The sequence below is a fragment of the Saccostrea cucullata genome, unplaced genomic scaffold, assembly GCF_032062105.1.
Source record: "Saccostrea cucullata isolate Sc308-1 unplaced genomic scaffold, CSIRO_AGI_Scuc_v1 ctg2064, whole genome shotgun sequence".
Taxonomy (NCBI): domain Eukaryota; kingdom Metazoa; phylum Mollusca; class Bivalvia; order Ostreida; family Ostreidae; genus Saccostrea; species Saccostrea cuccullata.
In genome coordinates this window covers 40430-65526 of record NW_026921091.1, presented here as the reverse complement: position 1 = coordinate 65526, position 25097 = coordinate 40430, and the positions used below count along the sequence as shown (strand labels likewise).

Below are 25097 nucleotides of genomic sequence, written 5' to 3'. Positions count from 1 at the left end.
TCAGAACAATGACACCCCCCCCCCAATAAAAAATGACGAAAAACATACGATAGAAAAACTAAAATGTGCGTACTTTGTGTTTTCCTCTTTATTCATTTCAAAAATAATTCTTTGGTTGTACCCCCTCCCATTTGAAATTGCAACCCCCCCCCCAAAAAAAGCCAAATACATAATTCTTAGGATCATGTGCATTTTCATGGATTTGATTAGTCCATGAATTTTACTTTGATTTATTTTGTTACAGTGTGGCAGACAATATATAAATAATTATTGTATTTCTCTTATTGTGGTGATTTAATTTCAAAGTAAACATTTTATTCAGTCGTACACAGGCACGTAGCATCGTTTTTGAAAGTGGGGGGGCCAACCTAAGAAAATTTTTTTTACTTACCTGAAAAAGTTGACAAGCAAAAAAAAAAAAAAAAAAATTAAAAGTTGCCCAAACTCGAAAATCCTATTTCGTGGGGGGGGGGGGGGGGGGGGGGGGGGGGGGTAATGGCCAACTTTTTCAAAGCCAACTTACTATCACTTCCAATTTTTTCCTTAAAATCCTTGCTATCACTATACTATGGTTATAAGTGGGGGGGCCAACCATCCTATCAATGAACATTTACTATAGTAAAGGTTAGGTTGAGGAAAAATGTGGGGGGGCCCGGCCCCCCCTGGCCCCCCCGGATACTACGTCCCTGGTACAAAATTAGATGAAAATAAAATGGTATAATTTCTGGGGTATCATCATTAATCTACAGGAATGTGTATGACAATTCAATATGCTGTAATATTTGATGCTGCCTTTTTATTATATTGTTGAAACCGTAAATTTGATTTGAATTTTTTCTTTCGTTTCTCTTCTTCATCTGTTAGCATCGATATTTTGTTACAGTAGTTGAAGCGTTTCAAAGACACCTGCATCGAATTAATTTTATGAACGAATTTTGAACACGATTTGGTGTACATGTCTTAAAAGGAGTCATTGTTAAAAAAGTGTACGTTATTTGCAAAGTTTTAGATACGTACACTAGTAGTTTTAGTTAAAAGTAATCACACTTAATTAAAGTTGATGCTATAACATGTTGTAAACTAAATAATGAGACATTATTTCAGTATTTCAAAGAAAATTAATGAAAGACTTCGTGAAAACATATTTTTAGAAAATTCCTGTGAAATTGAAGAATGGAATTTGTCATAAGACTTATCTTAAGATTTCTTATACTTAAGATAGTTTTGTGAAACAGCAATGACAAATCTTATGATTGTCATAAGTCAGATCTTAAGATGATCGTAAGATCTATCTTAGGACAAATCTTACGATAGTTTTGTGAAACGCGGCCCTGCTTCATATGAATACAAAAATAGGTCTGCTAATAACGTGGCGCATTTGGTACCCATGGCAATTCCAATGGATTAATTGATTTCCAAAAACCACGTAGATATTGTCAAACATAAATTCAAGCAAATTTTTGATTTCAAATTCATAGTACTTGTGGAAACAAACATATGATGTCATAGGTTTTTGCAAAAACTGTAATTAGTTTAAATTCATACCTAATAGAACAATATCTTTTGGAAGAATGCTTTACAATAGGTATAATGATAGATATTGTTAAGTAAAAGAATTTAAATGCATATTTTCTTTATTCAATCAATTATTCAATCTTTTAAAAATGTTGACAAGGGCAATAATTCCTTTTAAGGTCTCTTCGTTCAGGCATTTGCTTTCTTGTACTTCTAATGTAAAATAGTTTCCCTGATATTCACAATTCAAAGCTAAAGTATATATCTTATACGTAGGAAGTATTCAGGAACATTCAGCATCAGAATTATGCATTTTAACCAGTCTTTATATATTTTTCAAAATGCTGTTTACAAAAAATGTGTGATTTTTTATGTTGACATACACTTCTGTTTATTCATGTTTCGCATCTTAAATAATATGGTGACCTATAAGTTTTTTGCAATTATTGGGAAATTGAAAGTATTTTGAATGAAAATATAAGCAGTTTTTGTACTTTGAACCATTAAAATTGTGAGGGTGGAAACCCCTCAAAGATGTACTACGGTCAATTAATTTAGAATTTTTAGATTTAGTCCCTTAATATAGTGAGATACAATAAACTGCATCCTCTGTTGACCTGACACACCCACAGTATACGTGCTCTTTGACATGATCGGATAATTTAAAACGGAAATAAACTATTCAGAAAAAATGCTTCACAATTTGTATGAAAGATGTCATTTGTCAACATTGGACCACTGTATATTGTAAGTGCAATTAGCAAGGACATTGCATCAACCGTAGAATTTGCGAATTTTTTGCTTTAAAGGAAATTATTTATATCCTTATGTCATCAACGTATTTGACAGTAGCCCACCTCTTTTTGAAATTGATTCATCTCAGCTGTAGGAGAGACAGTGGTGGATCCAGGAATTTCGTAACGGGGGTGGGGGGGGTGGGGGTGGGGGGGAAGAGGCAGGTGGTTTGGGGGCTGCACTGAAGATCCCCGGTGAGTCTAGGGCAATAGCCTGGAGGGGGTCCGGGGTCAAAGCTGAAAAATTCTTATAAATCTTAAACAGATCTTTTTCCTTGATTTAAGGATGATTAACATATGTTTTACATACAAAAAATTACTCAGTAAACGTCATATGTGGATGACATCATGGTAATTATTGGCAAAAAGAAAAGTTGAATTCATCACGTTGCCTTTAGCAGGGCAGATAGTTTTGCATCAAATTCTTTAAAACTTCCATAAGTAAATAGACAGGATAGACTCTGCATTGTAGTTATATTTCGAGTTTATTAAGATTAGACTATCACTGAAATTCTATCTTAATGTCGAATTAAAGGCCATATGCACAGCAAAAAACCTTTAAATTTTATTTTGAAAATTTTAAAATAAATTCTGCTTTATGAGAATATAAAACCGCGTCTGCTATAATAAATGGGCACAATAATTCCCAATAGATTTTTAGAAGTCGAGACCCAGCCTAGCTCCAGATATTACAAACTAGATACTGTCAATGGGAAATTCAAGCACCCTTTGATATCAAGATTCTAATAGGAATTCTATGTTCTTCATATTAATTGAATTCATTTATTCAATTTTAATTTCACACTGATTTCCATCTCCATATTTAGGTTTTCCATTTTATAGATGTGGATGTACATGTAATGCACAATTAATATTATTAAAGTACATGTAGTTGATTTAAACAATATTTATTCAGTAAACTGAATAGATTGGGCTTAAGCCTATAGGTATACAGGTCAAGGTTACAATACAATGAACAGAGTATATATTAACAATGCATATTTAGTTTTCCATACGCATTCACACACACCCTCACACACGCAACCACACCCTGACTCGCACAGATCCAGATCAAAATAAGCATAACAAATATAAACATGTATAAAATGACAAAAATGCATATAAAAAAAAAGAAGAATGCGCTTAAAAACGTTTTGTTAACTTGATATATTCATGTACAACTGTACATTTTTTATAATATTGAGGTTCGTTTGGAACGAATACTCCGAACTCCCTTGTAAAAGAATTTTTAGATCATAAGGTACATCAAGCTCATTTCAGTTTTTTCTTAGTTTGTTTCTTTGAATGCTATATGCTGGACAATCCATAAAAAAGTGGTAATTACACTTCGGACAGGATGCATCGGCTATTATATAATGATTTTTTAGGTGTGCATTAAGATTACTAGCTTTATTACGTCTTGACAATGAAGTATATTCTCATTTCTGCTACCATAGTTGAAGTATTTACAACTGCTAGAAGGTTGGTTTATTTTTGACTTAAAAATTGATAAAGAAGGTTTTTCTCACATCAAATAAGATTATTCCACAGTTTTATGGTTGAAGGAATAAAACTTTCATAGTAAAAGAAAGATTATTACCATCTGATCTCAAACTGTAAGAGTTTGCACTGGTTGGAAGGGCTGTAATAATTCGTTAAGATAATTAGGGGCAATACCATGGAACATTTTATAAAATAATATTAGTTTATGGTTTGTTCTTCTCTGATATAATGGCTCCCAGCAGAGTTCGTCGTATAGATTAGATCTTCAAGAATTTACTCTCAGACCAGTAATAATTCTTGCGGCTTCTACTTGGATTTACATGTAGTTACATATATATGGAGCAGAGGTTCGGTTTTCGTATCTTATTTCTAAAAAACTAGGGTTCGTTTGTTTCTCATATACAAGTTGTGAAATAAATCCCAAGATTTTTTTTCTCTGAAATATTTTATTTTTGAATAAATTCTTCCCTTCTTGGGGGCTGGGGGCTTCGAACATGTTGAATTTACCTTATATTTCACAATAAGTTCAAGTAGACCTATACATAGGGGATCATTAATAATTCTACGAAAAAAAAAATCAAATAAACCGACATTTAAAAAAAAATGTGTAGGTGCATATTTTTTCCCTGAAAAAAGAATTCTCTGGTGATAATCAGTGAGGAATGTGAGTTCTGAGTATTTACCTGTACACACATTACTTTCACAGTGTTTTGAACATGCTGTAGATCGACATGGCAGAATGAGCTGGCAATATGTTTAAATAAATAATAACGAGAAAGGTTTAAGCTTATCAAAGTATTTTATACTTCTCCGTTAATTTAATATACACATCACTTCCATTTATGGGTATGTTTTACAGTGCTATCCATAACACCCACTCGTGTAAAACTGTCAACAACAAAAAAGCAAAACGAAAGTAAAATATGCAGGGTTTGTTTATTTCCGGTGTGACGTCACGAATTCTCCGCCATATTGCCTCGCTATTGAGGGTGTGCCAAAAACTCATTTGAGAATTTGAGCGGATTGAGGTATGTACGGCATAAAGTTTATCAAGCAGCAATAAAAGTTCCAAAACTATAAGCCCCATAATTCATAATTCTTAAAGAAAATTATAAGCTGTCTACGCACAAGCCATTTTCAGATATTCATAACTGCATCGTTTTGTCGGATGCTGGTGAATGCATTATCCCCAATTTGGTATCGAAATTTTAGTGAAGCATGTATCGTATACATTGTGTCCTAAAGGCCCATCATACGTCTTATATAAACTCTTAGAATCCAAATAAATAAGTACTTTTATAAACATGGTTTGTATAGAGGTGTTTCGGAAGTTTTTTCGCAGACAACACTGGTGTGTACAAAGGGAAACAACTCCGTGCAATTTTAAGTGTACATGCTTAGTTTTTCAGGTGTACTGTTTATAGTATTTAATTTCTGAGTTTAAACTAAATTCAAAGTGCAATTAAAAGTTTTTTTTTGTAATATTAACAACTTGGATGTATGTTATTTTTTTTGTAATTTTTAGAAAAAAATGAGTAATGACAGAGACACATTCACAATATATAAAGATATTGCTGCTTTTCTTTTATATTTGTATCTCACAATATACCTATAATCTTTTGAAATATTTTTCTTTAACGTTTTAAAATTATTTTTTCCCTTAAATTCAACCAAACTAGCAGCAAAATTTATGAAAGAGAAAAAAATGTGACCTCAGATACTGGGTGAAAGAAATGCAGACAGATAAATAAATATCATGGACATTGCCCTGTAGTTGTATTTTTGGTTTGGATTTCAAACTGTCACTGCGGTGCCCTGTTGTCTGTAATTCTGGTTAGTGAGTGCAAACCGTCATTCATGTGTTAGTCTATTTTGAGTCTCTGTGCCGTTATGAGGGTACCATGATGATGACCTGACTGTCTGATATTACACCCAGTGGGTCCTAGTTCATTCAGTGGGGAATTTTTTTTTCATGTAGTTTGCAATTCTGAAATGGAAAGGTGCACAAAAAGTTTATTTATGGAATTTTTATAACCAATACCATAGAATGATCTTCTCTGACCTCAAACATTTTAACCCCCCATGCTTTCCACAAGAACAAGCAGATGCAGTATGTGTTCCAATATAGTTCAAACATCTGTATTGTTAAATACCAAAATATTTAACATTGTATTTTTTTTCACTTGGTCATTACTACACACAATATGGTTATAAAACTTGTTGCTCCATCATGTTATCACAGCGTTTTCATCCGAGAGGTAGCGGAAATTCCTCACACTTGAAAATAAAGCAGTACTTTGTAGGAGTCGGGGACCACAAAGAGTTCATTGTTTGATGTTAGCTTACGGAAGGCAGAGGGGGAAAATAAACAATGTCTAACGACCTCTAATCCACTCTATACTAAATGACAAGTCTGTTTAACAGGGAAAGCAAGTGGTGAAATTTATTTATTGTTGGATAAAAAGTTTGATGGCTGTATGTGCTAATATTGTTGATACTTTTTTTGTTGTGGGGACATAGGCATCTTTTTTCAACTAGAGACTTTAAAGCCCCCCCCCCTCCCTCTCCCTTTTCAATGATACTTTTATCATTTGCATTAAAAAAAGTATGTTGTTCTAATTGTAAAGTAGAGAAGGGAATGTCTTCTTATTCTATATTTTTGGTAAATGAATTCAAGAAATAATATCTGTTGAATGCAGCTGTTCCTCAGAGGATAAAACAGAAATAAGCCTCAAAGGAACGGTTTATTTTCTGACTTTTCCGCTGACAGGGTCAGTTGTCTGCCTATCCTAGCACTGCTGTGTATAGACAATCAGAGAGAGGGCTTACATGTAATGACAGAATCACAGATAGATAGAGTTCTGAAGGAAGAGAGGGGATTAGACGTCTTATGTCAGAATTACATTACCATACATAGCAGGGGAGAAAAAGACGCAGGGCCAATGTTGTTTGGTAATATACAGCAAGGAGGCCAATATATTTAAAGGGTAATATTCTTTCTTGAAAGTCTACATCAAGTATGGCAAAAAGAGCAATATTCCTTGATATTCTTAACAGCAATACAGGCTGTTGAGGTTGTACAGAAATGATGCCCACATAAGTTATAAGTTTATAAGACTAACACAATATTTCCCCCCACCTCCCACACTTATGTGGGGGGGGGGGGGGGGTATCACGTTAGTCTTGTAGACTGACAAGGCCAAAATAAGGGCAATAGTTATAAATAAGAGAGAGCAAGTAAGTGATGAAAAGGGCAAATAGAATGTAGAAGAATTTAATTTGAAGAAAGTAAAAATGAAGGCAATAATTTTTGAAAATATACATCTCAAAGGCAGTTTATTTTAATGAAAGGGCCAATTTGAAATAGAGGCAAAAACTGAGAGCATAGGGGCATAGAATCCTACACTGTGGAAATTCTTATTTTGTCTTCTCTGGACAATATAAAAGAGATCTTACTGTTCATTGTTATGATATATTTATTGTGTTCTGTTTCAAAATAAAAAAGGAAATCTTACACTTTGAAAAACTTGTACATTGTAGGTCAGGATGTAAAATATATTTTTCATTCAGGAAATAAATAAACCAAGTCAGGGATATTTTTGTATTGGTGTCATTTTTGTGTTGTTGTGGATATGTAGATTTAGAAATGAGAAACTTTTTTAAATATAGGGAAGCAAAGGTAAGCATTAGATATTACAAATCACGCTGTGTTACAGCAACAAAGTGGGATCTGAAATATCTTACAGTAGAAGATTTGTTTTTTTAGACTCCTCCCAAAATCATAAAATGTTATAACATTAGAATTTTGATTAATGTTCCTGATTAAATATAACCTTTTATATTGACCTATTTTCTTTAAAAAAATTTTTTTTTGCTGTCTCAGAAATTTTATCACTGGATTTATTTATACCTATATTTTAATTTATTAAGTACTGGTAAATGAGCAGCAGATCTTCTTAATCAGTTTAGATATATAATAATATACCTGGTAGGAGCAAAACTTCCCTTGGGCACTATTAAATTTACATTGTTTCCAAAGCAACCCTTTTCAGTATATACCGGTAGTCGTATAAAAATTTTAGTTTTTGCTGATAATTGTTAGCGACAAAATGTAGACAAAATTTTATTCTCAAGAAATATAAAATTCTGCTTTTACAATTCCTGTAGTACTATTTGTATAACAGAGGTGGGTTGGATATTGATCCTGCATAGGATTATGCTAATAACCCTAACCATGGCCCCGGTATCACTACCTCATTTACATCACTATATATGGCTCATGTCATTTTTCAAATTGACTTATGAAAAATTCATAGCCGAGTAGATTTGGGTCTCGTTTTTCCTCGGTAAAACGTTCCCCTTAGGTCTTAAGCCCTGCTATAAGCTAGGAAGATGTATCCCATGTATAAAATAGCCTGCCCTCGTAAAGTTTATACTGGTTATATCTGATTACGTGCTAATGCATTCTGATATGGCTATGTATATCCTGTACGTTGTCTATATGTTTTTATATGATCCATTACGGCTATAATTTATGAGGTGGACATTGATATAAAGTCAGATAAATATGATGGGTGGAATTCTGACTGCTTCATATTATAGAGAAAAATGATAATAAAACGAGAGAGACAAAGACCTTCACAGACAAGGCAGTAATAGAGGCTGGGTTGTTATAAAGAGATTAACTTAGGTCTAGGAATTTCTCTATTATGGAAGTATGCAGAGATTATGTGGGAGGGGTTATATAGTCTATAATGCAGTCCTTAACTTAAAATATCTGAATTTGCATCTCTTCATAATACTTGTATACAAAACTCTTTCATTTTTCTTCTTGTTTCAAAACCATTTTTAAAATGTTTTGAAAATTACATGAACCATAAAATGTGATATATTGGTCTACTAAAGTTTTTCCTGTAGAATTATATGGGAATTACCATCCTCCCAGAAATACCTGTTAAAGTATCCCAATTTTTTGTGAGCAAGTTTCTTAAAGAAAGAGAACTTCAGTGCCTAATTCTTGGGAAAAATTATATATTTTGGAAGAATGTATCACTTGACCTTAATGCAGTGGGTATAGGTAGAATGCTCTGACTGTTATATTGAAATAATAAGAGAGGTCTGGATTGTCTTAGAAAGCAGTGTTTATTGTTGTTCATAATGTTTTTAAAACTAATTATATTCTGAAAAGATCACCTCAGATAACCCTGTGACATTTAACACCTGAGATACAATACACACTTAACACCTGTGTTAACCTGATTACCTGTCTGTAGATTACAGGTAAATCAATACACAGGTGTGATAGACAGGCCTAACTGACCAGTAGACAGACAGGCTATAGATTATTCATGGCTGATCGGTCCCCGTGAAGATTATCTTTGTGATGGTCAGTGGAGCGTGTAATGACTATATATAACACTTGATTGGATTAGGAGAAGACCAATTAACTTTGTCTGACCAATGTCAATAGGGGAAAGTATCAAAAGTAAAAAACAATATCTTGTGGACAGGCTAAATTAAAATTTGTAAAATACATTTGAAAAGTGATGGTATTAGCTGCAATACACTAAGTTCAATATAGTGCTTGTATATCCATATAGAGCAGAAGAGTTAAAGTTGACCAGAGTGTTTGGTAAATAATTATTGAAATAAAGAGGTGAATTTATCCATTTGCATAGGCTGTTTAAAAATTATTTCCAGTTGCTTATTTTGCCACTTAATATGAAATTTGATGCAGTGAATTCCAATTATTGAAACGGCTATAAATCACCTATCACCCCTTATTGAAAGTCCTGTGTTATATACTCAGTACTACCACAAAAAACAATTTCTTAGATTTTAGATATATAGCTCTGCTTTAAAAGTGTGTCCTATACAAGATGTATTCTATATAAGGTAGATAGTGTGTTTAAGGAAATGACAAATTTTTATCGTGACTTGTAAATTTTGTAGGCTGGCTCCATGAACAATAAAGAGAAGGCTGAGTAACAGAATAAAGACCATGTAACAGGTGAGTTTGTTTGTTTGTTGTTTAACGTCCCTCTCAAGAAATTTTCACTCATGTGAAGATTCTACCACTTGCCGGTGGAGAGCTGCAAATATATTTGCCTATACATGGCACTCAGGGCCATTGAGCAGGGAGGGATCTCAGTTCTGGATTAGAAGAGAAACTGTTGACCTGTACATGTATAGAACGCTTCCCAAGCTGAAAATCACCAATTGCTGAAGTCGATCCTTAAAATATCAAATGGAGTTTGTCAGGGGTACCATAACCAAGTATGGACTAACTACGGCTCACTGAGATGCAGAGAGAGAGAAGAGAGAGAGAGAGTATCAATAGATTATTTCAGATTTATACTGCAATTAGAAGGTAACACTGACAGTTCTTTTGATGATACACTAATATACAGTATGGTCAGTTGGATTGTGATGTAACAGGAACAGTAGGCAATTTACAAACATTGAACAACATAGCATCCCATAATAAAGGATGTACATGTACTTTAATATTATGTCCAGTGAAGGAGTGAAGTACAACAGGATGGTCCAAAGTAATTTATTTGTGGTCTGAAGGATGCTGGACATAAGTTTAAATTGTGTTACTGTACATGTTAGCATCTGCCTGGTGTTTTGTATGCCCTGTCTGGATTAGGTTTATGTCCCCCCTCCTCTCGCATTTCAAAGTATGGTTAAACTGATGAGAGGGCCTTAGTACAGGCAGGATGTGTCATGCACCACCACCCCTTCCCTTCCCTCCCAAATTAAGCACCTCAACATATCAGTAAACATAAGAATAAAAGAAAAATAAAACACTGAGTTCATGTCCTGTCCACTATCCAGTTTTGTTTAGATGAGTAGATATTGAGTAGGTATTGACAGAGATTCTGAGTTCACGCCCTGTCCAGTTTTGTTTAGATGAGTAGATATTGAGTTAGTATTGACTGAGGTCACAGATTCCAGGAAGTGATCTGAATAACAGGGGAAGATAACTCTCAGGTATTGATCTCAGTGACAAATAGAGGTCACTCATGTACTGTAATATGATGATTGTTACTCACTCAGATTCATAAAAAATTATTATATAGATTTTCTGGAGGATATTTGGTCTTTGAAATAACATTGTTCAAACATCAATGTATGCTTTGCAATTAAAAACAGCCTTTGAATCATTTCTTGAGCTCCTCCGTAAAGTGAATGACCTTTCATACAAGATACATCAGCCCCTGACTTGAATTCAGAGATTGAACATAAAATTTGATATGTGTAACATTTTCAATTGACCCTTTCCTGCAGTTATCTATGATCTTGATAATATTTTTCCCTGTTCTAGCTCATTTAACCATGATATTTCTATAACTTCTGTGTTTTATGGAAATCTATTTACAGTAAATGCCAACATTCAAAAACAAAACCTACAGATTGTGCATTCCTTCAGATCCTGTCTGTGAGCCAGTAATTAATTAATTAAACCCTCCCCATCTCTCTGTGAATCCCCCCCTCTACATGTCTCTCTCCCTGACTCACAGAAGTGAGCTGGCTTCATTAATCTTCTCCTGTTTACAGTGGCTGCCTATAATTATATGCCTGACTTCCAACTCTTTCATGTGTGATCCTGCTTCAGTTCCTAGTGCTCCATGTGTACGAAGACTGCACCATTCCCACTTAACAGTGTAAGGGAGGAGGGGCTTCTAATACTCGTCCCCCCCCCTCTCACCCCACCCCACCCCTCTGGAAGATTTAATTTTGAAGGGGGAAGGGGCTGTCCTTATAAAATAAGGTTTTGGGAAGATTTCTTAAAATTTGATTGATGTTGACGTGACAAACTCTTAGAAGTTGAGGTGAATGTACTCATTCCCATTATGCCTGTTCAAGTCTAGTGAGCTAATCCCTGCTTCTAATTACTTATATCTGAATGAACAAACCGTTAAAAAATATATCATTGAGGGATTTGCAATATTTCAGGTTCCCCTGCATCTGGATTTTCCCCTTGACTTTGCCTTGGGAAATTTCCCTGGCCTCGGGAACCTGTGTCTTGCTAATTTAACTCTCTCAATGATGTACTTTTAAACTATCTGTAATAGATGAGCATCTGCTTTTGATATGTCAAGTAATAAGCTGCAAAAGTTCATCTGCAAATTTTAACCCTAATCAAAAGTAAAGAAAAATGTTTAATTTGTAGTTTATCTTAGGCAAAATGGTCTGTAATATATAACATAAATAAATTTTATAACATTACAGCTGCTTATGTGTAGAGATGTTGACCCTATGAATGCTTAGGCTTGTAAAATGCATTTGTCATGAACACTTTGTCATACAAACTCTGTCCTCTCCTAAGGGATACTTGATTCTTCTGGTAAGGATTAAACCAGTGTTAAGTGTACCTACTTATTCCTTCATGTAAAACTTCTTATATTTACCAAGCAAAGGGACATGGCTTGAAGTGGAGTAATTTTCGCCATTGTAGAAAAAAAATTCCACGCATACTTCGTCCGTTTAACCATTTCCGTAAAACCTTGCCCCAACTACTTGGTTCACTTAAAAAACGCCAAAAATATTATGTCATAGTTTTATAACTGAAAATTAGGCATTAAAATGATAATGCCACAAGTTTTACAATAAAAGTCAAACTTATTCCAAGGGGAATTTTCTTGATGGACAGACTTAGTTGTATTTTGATGGTTTTGAGACATCCCCTGTAAGACTTGCCCCCTCTGTGTAGATCTGGGGATAAACAGGAACTAGATATAGGAAGTGATTGATTCAGGGTTAATATTTCTTACAACTGGGGCTGAAGTTTGTGTGTTGTTATCAAAGTGAAAGTGAAACCACAGGATAGACATACTGACAAACAAACAGAGACAGGAACACCTTGTAATTGATGTTTTTTACCGGGATTTATAACGTAATTAACTCAACACAGAAGCCAGGAAGGTGATAAGACAAAAACGTGGAAGCTAAGGGCTGCTGATTCATTACGCTCTGATTCAGAATCTGTTGTTTTGTGTGGATCATAGCAGTATGTAGTGTTTATTAAGTACACCCAGGACTCCATCTAGGCTTAATAGGTAAGGGCTTGTCATTTTGTAGTATAGTGTGATTTGAAGATCACATGGTTAAAAAATTTTGGGGGTACAGAAAATTACTCTTTGGGTGAATGATGCATTTCCTGTCAGTAATAGAGGGGTGTGTGTGTTGGCAAGTAACTGTTGAAATATTCCATGTAGATTCAGCAAAATGGAGAGAGATCAAGAGAGAGAGAGTGTGAAAGCTTTTTGAAATGGTGGGAGGGGGAGAATTCAAACTAAGGTTTATATCTAGTATGGTTTTGTTGAAGAGAGAGAGAGAGAGAGAGAGAGAGAGAGAGAGAGAGAGAGAGAGAGAGAGAGAGAGAGAGAGAGAGAGAGATGTTTATCCTTGATAAAGTTGACTGTTGTGGGAAGTTTTTGAATGGTGCATTACAACATGTCTACCTTAATTAAGTTGCCAATGCTGGTGATATGTATAGGGGCTCATTGTTTCAGCAGGCCTAGTAGTTATGTGTAATAGACTCTGACAGATGTGATACTAGGAGAAGATCAGGCACTGAGATTTATAGGTGTATATATTGATAACCTACTGAGGAGTGGATCCAAGTTTCCTTTTATTATGTTTTAAAACACTCCTTTAGGGAAAAAGATAAAACTTGACAATGTATAATGTATTACCTCTGAATATTCCCCTTTAAGTAAATTGAAAGAAAAAGATCTCAATAGCTGATAAAGATCACCACAGCATAGACATGGTTACCGGTAATTGTTTTAAGGTTGTGACCTCACCCCCCTATGCCTGCATTGAATACTGAAAGTACAGATTTCCATGTGGTTAAAATAGAATTCTCTAAATCAATACTTCTATTCATAAAGTGAAAATGAAAGTAAAGGTGATATATAGGGGATTTCCATAAACTATGATAAAGACACAGGTAAAGAGGTAGGGAAATAGTACATGATTTTCCTTATAGCTGCTTTACTTCCTTGCACAATTAGACAACATTTCTAATATGTAATTTTTTTTTAATTCTAAAAGTATTCAATGCCATATTGCTCTCTCTCTATATATATTTCATGCAATTTCCTCATTCTTCCTTAAAGGGGGGGGGGGTAACTGATGTATAAATATCAGGCTTGTGGAATATATCTTTTAAAACATATGTTAGCACATGTATATTTCACAATTTAAAAGATATCACACAGTGTATACACTGTTTATCTAATCTTGTCTAGCATGATAGATGAATGAAGCCCAGCTAGGCTCTCTATGTATATCTGGTATAGTAATAATAAAATGTGTTCTATAAAGATAACAGCAGTTCTAAGATATTAGATATTAATAAAACATAATGTTTAGATAATTAGTGAATATTCTATGTAAATCTTATAAAGGGGAGGTCAGGTCATTGTGGAGGAATGTACCATGTATTTTTCAAGGGGTGATCAGGGTGATCATTGTTAAGATTCTGACTCTGCATTTGACAAGGACACACATTGGAAGGGGACATGTTAACTATTATCTGTGTAGTGGCTGCATGTTATGTAATATAATTATGATGGTGTGTAACTAAATTACACATTAATGTAATATTACACAATCATAGATATTGGTGGTCATTTTAAGGTCATCTGGGCCTTCAGAGTGGGTTTAAAATCTTTTGGATGCAAAACTGAGCAGCTGTTCAACCCTTCATCAAGAGAGTAAGAAATAGTTATTGGGTTAAAATAACAATATATGCACTATTGGTCTTTATAAACAAAGTTATAGATAAACACCACACACTGACACAGTAGAAATAGGGCCAAACTGAATGACAGAATATGAACCTGATGTTATGTAGAGGAGATTTATATGCCCTGTCCTTTATTATTTGGCTGTTATATAACTACTCCTGTATCTTCTACACAAGGACACTTTATGGACTACATTACAACCTACGGTATCATTATACCCAAAGGATATACTGTATATATTCTTGTTTTACTGCAGTGCATAGTTTAGCTTTATAAGAATGAGTTGACTGAGGTCTTGCTAGAAAATGATCTTCAATATTTATTTACAATAAGAAATCCTAACATACTCCTTCCTTTTTAACTCTCAGTTTTATCAGGCAGCCATAGAGCAGATAAAACAAAATCTACAATGCATTTATCAGCAGTACATACTGTAGACACTGGTCCCATTTCTGGGTTGTCCCTATACAAGAATCAGGGCTGGGAACTCCCCCTGCCTGCCTATAATGACATAATGCCCCATTTTTTCTGTCATTCATCAACCCTCAAACCCCTTGCTATGATTTCTTATTGTAAATTGATGGACTAGATAAATTAAAGAAAAATCATATGATATTTAAGGAATGAATTTAATAGCTACCCATTTTATACAGTATAAACTGGGTTGGGGCAGTTTACGCTTTATAAACTGCGAAGCGGTTTATAAAAAAGGGTAAACTATTCCAACCCAGTTTATACCATGTAAAATGGGTAGCTATTAAATTCATTGCTTATAATTTAATTTTCATTCATTTGATGTAAGAAAAAAAGATGATTGTTATAACAAAATGACTTCAATTTGAAAAATGTACAAAATTTGAATGTAACGTCAGGCGGATTGATACCTTTTTGACAAAAGTCATTGTGAAGTAGGCAACCCATTGTAAATTTTTTATCCAATCAAATACAGCATTACAACCAGAATTAAATTATATATATGCAAAGCTGTAGTTAAATGTGTGCTAAAATACTGCTGTTGCAGCCGGTAATACATGCAGATATAGACTTTAACCTTGGATTCAACTTCACTATTTACCACCCAAATTACACATAATGGCTCCACTTACATCAGACAATTACTGGTATATATATATATAATAACATAATGAGGAGTAAAATCTGGGGACAAAACGCAGAAGAAGCAGTTTTTGTCGTCCGTAATTGTTAGCTGGTTCCCGTCCGTGAAATGTCACAGCGAGTGTTGACATTTAGACGCTGGCAGGCAGACACTGGTCCCTGGGAACTCGAATCGTACTCACTGGAAGTTATAATGGAAACCTAGAAGCATTTGATGGCCATATTGAAAGAGGTTTATCTTTTATTATCATGAATAAATTATCTGTCTTTGTCTCTCTATGGGATATTGGTTTAAAGTTGCTTTTGTGATCTTTACATGTTCTTTATTATTACTGGTATCTTGCGAATTGTCTCTCATATCTGATACTATAGAAAAGTCCTTTTTTCCTATGTGTTGGTGTGGTAAAATAAAAAGATATTTCTATTATGAAGATAATTTGAGTGAACTATGCAAAGCTGCCAACCCTTTGATTTTGTTTTAAAGATTATACTCGGAGCACCTAATATTTGTCTTAGGGGGGTAAATATGGTCAAATTGTTATACACAGCTAGATACCACTTAGTGAACACTTACAAATTTTGAAAAGAAAACAAATTTGAGTCTGCTTAGAGTGGTAGATTACTCATGTTCCAAAAAGACAGTCAAAACAAAACTGGAGAGCTCCTCTACATAGAATTACATGTAAGTATGGTAAGTGGGCAGTTCTGTATAACGTCTGTAATGACCACTTACTGCTGAAGTGTCTCTCGGGATTTATCTTTTACTGGAACAAGGAAGTCCTCTGGACTTGAGCACTCTCTGCCTGTTAGTACTTAGATTTAACATCATTTAAGTCACGTGATTTCACTCTGGAGTCGGAGAACAACTTACGGCTCCTTGCGCTACAGTTAATGAATGCAGGGAACAAAAAAAGCTTACAAGTATTTTTTGTACAAGACATAAAGTTTTGCCTTTTTTCAGGCTTGAGTCCCTTTATATTCCTAGTAGCTCTATTGGTCAAGTTCATACATCAGAATATTTTAAGTAATTTCATTTACCAAGTTACAGGTATCTTGCATAATCAAAATTATAAACATTCCAATAAACAGAACAGAATAGTCTCTTTTCAAAAAGATGTATTCTTGTTCTTTTTCTAGCAAGGAGTACATTAACATGAAACAAGTACCTTTTGATATTTTTTACCTTATTGCAGCCCGGAGGACCGGGCTGCTCTATACAGATAAGTTTAAGTATTGGTGTATGGGGGTTGGGGTGGGAGAAGTTATTCAGAGTTAAACATTTTCTTAACCTGTTAACATTAAAAAGATTGTTAATCAGAATGTTCGTTCCCTTTTTGAATTAAGAGATACATAATATATTTACTTCCATAAAGTAATTTTTTAAAAAAATATATGTTTTTTTATATTAAATATATAAAATTTGCATATCATTTACTATCGAAAAAACGACAGGTCCCTTTTTTTTTTAGAACATTGAATTTTACTTATCGTATAAAAACGTACTCTACTTAGTTCGTGTTTTATATTTAAAGTGAAATTCATTCTTGAAAATACTAGTAGGTGATGCATGAGTCTAGTTTCGATATATATTCTAGTTTCAATATATATTTTATGCAGCCAACATTTACTTGAGGAATTGATAAAGTTTAAAAAGGGTATCGTTTTTGGTCGATTTTCATCCAACTATAAGTTTTCAAAATATTTTCGACTATCCTATCCATCATTTAGACGCATGCCTTTTTCACACATAGTGAAGCGATTTCATGATTAAGATTCATTTCAGTTGTTTACTTTATTTATTTCCCGGGCGACATTTGATGGTTGTAAACATCAATGTTTTCTTGTTAGTATCTGTGTAATGTTTCTGAGAATTTGGTCAACTATAGCTTAACAATCCAGAAAGATAGACATAATGACACAGAGGATGGAAACTGATGTAATATTGCGTAGAAAGAAGTTATTTACTCCATATTTTGTTTACATGGCATAATTGTGTCTTAGCATATGCAGCAGTCACTTGATAGGGGAAGATTCTTTTTGTGTAACCAATATTGACTTTGATCTCGAGAGACCAAAAAAAAGAACTTCAGGAGGATAGAAAACCATAAATGTGTACAGTGAGGTCCCAGTTGCTAACAACTAGCCAATATTGTGAAAGACCAAGGCTGGTAACATACTTAATCCATAGGTTTGATTTAGAAAAGTGTGAAATTTTTAAAACATGCATCATGATCGATTGTATTGGCATGCATGTTGTTTTATGTCCCGTCAAAGAGTTTTTCATTCATAGAGAGCTGCCACCATATAGTGAAGGGTTTCAAATTTACACCTTTATTGATAGGGCCCTTAGGAAACAAGGTTTCTTTTTAAGTTGCCAAATAATGCATACCGCAACAAGATAATAAACCAATTATTATAAAAGTATAATTTGTTGTTTTGAACTTTTATTTGCCAAAGTTAAATATATGCTGGAAAAACTCACATGTAAATGATTTTCAATAAATGCATAAATTTGTGAAAAAGTCGGAGGAATTGGCCCCTAAAATTCTTAGATCCCCTCCCTGATTTTCTAATCCTTCCTGAGCGGGGTATTATTGTGTCACACAGCTCGTCTTTGATCAGAGGGAAGTATCGGGATACCGTCTCCCCTGACAAAGAGGTCACTTCCTGTGTAGTTATATTGGGTATGGAAGTCAAAGCTTACAGTGGGTCTCTCCTCATCTCATTCAGTATTAATTCTGAGGGGCCCCTTAAGGGGGCTCAGGGACTCCAGAGGGAGAAGAAATCAGTGCAAATGAAAAAAATTTGCTTTCAAGTCTCGAAGATTTCAGAAATCAATGTCAATAGACAGCTGGATATTCTGTTAAAAAAATGATGAAGTCTAGCTGACATTTATTTGTGGAAAGCATTTTTCCCTTTAAGGAACCCCGTTAAATTTTTTTTGTATATCAAATTGGCACTTAAAACATCCTGTCATACCAGTGTCATGTGACAACGTTGCCGACAGTTTGTGCTTTTTTTGATTGAGCTGAAATTTAAAACATTTAAGTGCGATTGCATTGTTCTATCTGCTTCATCCAGAAAAAAAGTGGGAAAATGATGGCGGTCCATTGGGTCGTGTGTCGTACCATCATAAGGTCTGGATTGATAGGAGGTATGTTAAAAGTGGCAACAAATTTAAATGACTTGAAAACTGAATTATGTAATATGTGTGTGTCAGATATTTGGTTGTGTTTTATGGTATTTTATTAATGAGAAGCAAGATTGGCATATCTTGAAACTTCTGGTTTAAAATTATTTATTTAAGGGTTGTTGATTTGTCTGCCGAGGGTCATTTTTCAAAGTGGCAAAATTTTGCATTTATTTCTAAAGATTTTTTTATTTTTAGATATTTAGCAGTGCTATACAACTTGTATAAGATTGAAAGTTATATTTTGGTCTTAAATATTCTTTTTGATTGCTTAGTTTGTGACAAATGTACCATAATGCACAAGATTAGGTCTGAGCAAGTTTTTGCTCTTATTTCTTAACACCACCATATTGAAAGTGATTTTAAAATAGGAGTCACTTGTATCCCATTCAAAAATGTGGTGTTTCCTCTTGTTTGTGATAACACATTCAGTACAGTACTGTATATGGAAAACAGTTCTGACATTGAACTGAGAATATGTTTTTCTGGAGCACAATGAACAATATTTACTTCCTTCAAAAAAGTACTGGATATTCTTTTTTCCATTTTCTATAATTAATAATTTTTCAATAATGCATTAATATATACTAGTAATAAATGCCAATGTAATTAAGAGGGCAACAATTACCCAGATTTTACAGATTAAAGAGAAAAAATCCTAAAATAATGGAATTCACCTAATTAGGGGGTAATATGAACTCAGTATTTTGCTTGTGTGGTATCAATTGGCCGGGAATTATGATGTTAAATATATCAACTAATTCCAGCCTCCAAGTATGGGAAAACATTCCAGATGTGTCCATATTCAATATCAAGGGCAAATCAAATATATGGGTTTTTCATTGCATAAAAGTACCCCAACCTTTGCCCAGTGTTCCTGTATGATCAAATCAAGATAAAACCCAAAGAAAACAGGACCTTTTCGACAGATTGAAAATGGGCCTTATTACTAATTGCTAATCGAGACTCTCTGTATATTAGTCTTTATTGTTTGCCATGTTTAGTACTTCATTTGAAAAAAAATATAGTCCCCCCCCCCAAAAAAAAAACAAAAACAAAACAAAACAATAAAAAACAAAGTGCTAAACTAAAACTGTGAAATAGTTTATGAGATTCAAGGGAATGGTTAAAAGTAGCTACAACATTGCCTTGTACATTGTTCAGAAGGAGAGAATATTGAACAAATGGATGGAGAGAGAGAAAGGAAAAAAGACAAAAGCCTGAAGTTTGTTATTGATTGGGCAAATAAAGGAACATTTAGTGGTTAATGGGGGTAATTTGATAACGTGGCTTTATCGAGGGTCGGAGAGGGACGGGGGGACACGGGTTATCCATTTATAAGAGGAGTTTTATCACAGGATGAACATTGATTGGAGTGAGAGAGCCGAACTCATAATGTACTCAAACTCCCTAATGTACTCAGTTGTTTGTAAAGCCATTTATAGGAGGTTTTAAGGGGAGTGGTTTCTGTGCTGTTGCTTATCTTGGATGCAGCGTGGCACTATATCTGGTCGAAGTGTTCTGTTTAATTGTGTAGAATTCAGCACATGTTGCCAAATTTGAAATTTGAACGGACCTTTTCTAGCCAAATTTAGTTCTGATCTTACAACTTTGCACAACTAATATTTTTTCTCTTTGCTTATCATGCATTTTGTTAAACTTTGAAAGAATGTCCTAAGATGAACTTTTGAAATGGAACTTGTGGTCTCTATTTTATGGAGATTGGGAATTTAAATGAACTTTTTTTTAACCCAGCCAAGTTGAGTAATGTCTCCCTGATGCCATGTGACAGTCACAAGACCGTCATGTGATCAGTTTACTAATCCAAACTAACAGGCACGATAAATGACCATATTGGGTAATGACCCCAGACCCCTGATTGGTCCATTTAAATGCTAATGTCCGCAGCGTAATTGGCTGCCGTCATGCAATGTATACAGAGTTATGAATCCTGGATACTGAATAAACTGGGAGATTATAGAGGCTGATGTTAGGAATAACAGTTTTAATACCATTGTCCATTGTTTGACTTTGCTGTAATATACTTTTATGTATACGTCATTAGACCCACTTGGCCAAAGAAACGTTCAATATACAGTGCCAATTCTTGATGTCTTAAGACTTGTTATATGGCATGTTTGATTGAGGTAATCTAGGTCATTATAATGGATGACTTTAATATCTCAAGGAAATTGGCATGCTCTATTTTAATTTATTCGGTAAATTTAGGTCAAATGCAGCAGCCAGAGCAAAGTCAATGCAGCTAGGACACATCCAATCATTATATGCAAAAAAAAAAAAATTTTTGGTAACCCCTTAAATGTGCAGAAATGATCAGTTATATACTGTAAACCAACTTTTATTCGCGATGACATTATTTTGTTATGTACCAGAGGTAAATTTGATCGCAACAATTAATTTTTTGCAAAAAAACTTTTTAATTTGCATCTGTTGTTTATAGACACAAAGACTTTAAGGACCGACTCATGGTGAGAAATATTCGCAGTGAACCTCACGAAAATTTCTCGCACCCGAATAAAAGTTGGTTTATAATAAGTACATATAAGCATTTCTTTCTGTGTTTTATAGAAAGGGAGCATAATATTGAACTGGCATGATGTTTAGGACAGAAAATCTGTGAGCTTGCTTTGCATCTAGAACACTGGTTCTTTGTGTATACTACTGAGAGAATGGTGAAGCTGTGATCTCTTTTGCTCTTTAGAACACACTAGTGTACAACAGTTGTTTGTGGAAATGTTGTTTTGGTTTTCAAGGACAGAGTTAGAGAACAGAGATATTTTTTTTTGTGATGTAGGGTAATTGTTATAAAGGCATTATGTGTTTGGCATTGATGCTGCAAATACTGCATCAGAAGAGCTCATTTTCTTCTATGATGTCATTTGAGACTAAAAATTTCAAATCAAAGACTGGAGAATTAATGAAGAGTAATGTTATTAAAATAGTGAAGTCACTCTTCTGTTTGAACAATAGGGAAAGAGAACAGTAATCCTTGTACCTTGACCTTTACCTTGGGTGACATGCTGTACGACTTCACAGAAATATCTGATCAGGGGAAAAAAATTTACTATCGATGTAAGGACAGTTTGTAATGTATACTGTGTATATCTTATATGTAGATAATGTATAAGTAAAAATACCGGGAAGCCACGACTATCATAGTAGGAAGTCTTCCTTCTCTGTGTGTTTGTACAGGGTACTTGTACTGATTCTACTGAAATCTTAGGATGTAAGGACTCGGGGTGCTTATGATGATGTTGTGTAGCACTAATGTAAGTTTTCTGTGTTTTTGTGTAAGTACCCATAATTGTCATTTAATGTGCAGATAACATTACAGAATACAAGTAAACACTTATAACAATAAACATTAAGGCTTTTACTGTTCGTGTAATTGCATACTCAGAGTAGAAGATGGCATATACTTTGATTCACAGTTGAACAAATAAATACTGTGTTTGCATAATTTTTTAGGAGTTTTAAAATTTGTAAAAGCTCTTTCAATTGAAATTGAGTTTTCCTCTAAATAAGGAAGAACAGATAGAATAAATTATATATGCATTCTCAACAATAGTTCCCAAAACAATGTAGAAAGAAATTAAAGTGGGATGCTATTTTGTGTTTGCTGAAAATAAACTAAGACAAGTACCTGCTCTTGATACGGTGTTTACCAGTGCGACTGTGTGCAGTTATAACGGTAATTATGTACTAACCGCATTATCAAGGACCTTGCAGATATATAATATGTTACAGTAGAAATGGTGTACTTGTAAAGATGACCATATGACTAGCTGTATATGAGTGACTTGATACCAACATTTTACTCATCCTAATGAACAAAGTTCAAAGTCCGATTGTTAAAATACAGGAGTTATTTTATGAATCAAATCTTTAATCTTTCTATGAATTGTTCAGTTGAAGGGATCAGAGTGTCAACACTGGGCAGAGATGCCAACCCTTACGATTTTGGCGTATAAGTCTGATGAAAATAGCGTCCAAAATACGCCTTACGATTTCTCTCTATATTTTTCCAATTTCGGTTTTTCACGATCAAAGTTTATAATACAGGAATTTTCATAACTGGCCGTCTACAGTTTCTACTATTATTATCAAATATTCAGCATCCTTACAACGCTTGCTTGTATTGTCGTTTCGGTTTCAGATAGTAAAGTAAACAAAATGGAAACGTGCCCCAAATTGCTCTGATTGCATGTCCATTTACAAAACATCTTCAGCGGCAGGGGGTCTACGCGGTCTCCGGACCCCGCCTTATTATTTTTCATTTCAGAATGTTGGCAGCTCTGCACTGGGGCAGCTATCTCCTCCATGGCACCTGATTCCATCTCAAATGTTTTAAGAGGTCCCAATTTGCATTTTTTTAATGGACTTCAAAACTTGATTACTGTTCACTATTTGTTTCTGCATATTTCATTATGGTGATTCAATTCAAAAAAGAAAAAAATTAAACCTAGAACATGTTAGACATATAATTGTAGGGAAATTTTATTACATGAACGTCAGCAACTTGGTAGCAAAAGATTAACTATTGATATTTAACAAATACCAGGCTGAAGCATTACTGAGTTTATTTTTATCAAGTGATGCAATGAATTAAAATGTTACTTTATATCAGGATACTGGAAATTATTGCCCACAGCTTGATGGTAAAATTAGTCACTGAATCAAGGATCGAAGTATGAAATCTAGTGTCATTTGTCTAGTAAAAGTTGTGTTGTTATGAAGTATATTGGATCTGTCGATTTAAGTTTGACCCAATATCTATACATAAGGACTATAGCTTTTCTTTATCCAAAGATGGTCTCAATCCAGAGATGTTTAGACTGTAGTCTGTGTTTTGTGACAGGGGCCGTTATAAATGCACCACATCGCGGCAGTTGGCTGCTTACATTTTGTGATTACTCAGCTAATTGTGTGCCTCTATTATAGGGATGATTATCTCTAAGTGGTCTCCAACGACCAATCGTAATTCCTCCATTGTTAGAGAGGGAGACAAATAAACCATATTGTACAATCCGTGTAAGCTGGACCGCTCTGACGAGTGACGGAGTTCTGCGATAGGCGGGCCCTACTCACGATAGAGTGTCGCCCACTTGGTACTTAGAGATGGCATATGAGTGCATTTCTAGTATTTAAATGCAGCTCTTTGAAAAAAACTTTCATTATCCTTTATTTCTTGGCAGATAAAAAACATTTTGAGGATTGCATATCTAGTGAGAAAATGTGGAACGGGACGTGGGGAATGAATATTAGAATATGTCACTGACTTTTGTTTTCATATTCGTGATGGAGGATAAATAAAATTACATGTATTGAAGAATTGTGGATTTTGCTTGGAACTTTTTTAGTTGCTTTGTGTGTTGGGAGTTATTTGAACTGAAAAAAATAAGTTCCGGTAATTTTAGAATGAAAAGAATTCCAGATGGCTGAAGAAGGGGTATATGAATATTTGATTTTATGGAGAGCGTACTGAATTTACCATGAAATTTTGAGCTATATAGCATTGTTAGTATTTGTTTATGGAGAGGCCAGGAATTTGCTGAATATTCCATTTCTTTTAGAGCTACTGATGGGACTAGCCTCAGAGAACAATGCAGATAAAAGTGTTAAACAAACCGATTACTAATGGAGCAAATATTGAAATATTCCTCTCCCAAGATTTTTTATGAATGGATGTTCACAAAATGATGATTTTATTATGCAGTATTTGAGTCTCATTGATTTTATTTCATTTCTCGCGGGAATAGCCATATGGAGGATGAAAGAATTTTGTGATGCAGGCGAAATCGTCCCCAGTCGACATTTACCCAAGTCCCCAGTAATTATCTGGGGACCGATGCTAATTGTGTATAGAACAATTGACATTTATGTAAATGAGGGGCTTTAGCATGAGATTCCAGTATTGTAGTTTCTCTGCCACTGTCGGACGGTTTGCGTTATGATGTAGTGCTGGGTAATACTATTGTAGTTTTATTGTCGGACAGTTTGCGATATGATGTAGTGGCTCCGTATTACGGGACAGTTTCAGTGGGGAGATTTGATTTCAGCCTGGGCTAGCGGGGAAGGCTTTAGTTACGAGGTGGACTTAGTTATCCTTCAAAACTTTGGACTGTGATAGAGTTCATTGGGAAGAATTTCATTGTGTCCTGAAGTGTGAATTTGACAGCAGATTGTTGATTTGTT

At 34.4% G+C, this 25097-nt stretch overlaps 1 protein-coding gene across 2 annotated transcripts in view; it reads left to right on the top strand.

The window, feature by feature from the left end:
• The first annotated feature begins 4742 nt into the window (after positions 1 to 4742).
• LOC134259152 (talin-1-like) overlaps positions 4743 to 25097 on the top strand; it is a 60454-nt gene continuing 40099 nt past the window's right edge. For both annotated transcript variants that reach the window (XM_062741752.1, XM_062741753.1), the window contains exons 1-2: positions 4743 to 4840; positions 9765 to 9822. The gene's annotated coding sequence lies outside the window, so the exon portion shown is untranslated. The remainder of the gene's footprint in view (positions 4841 to 9764; positions 9823 to 25097) is intronic.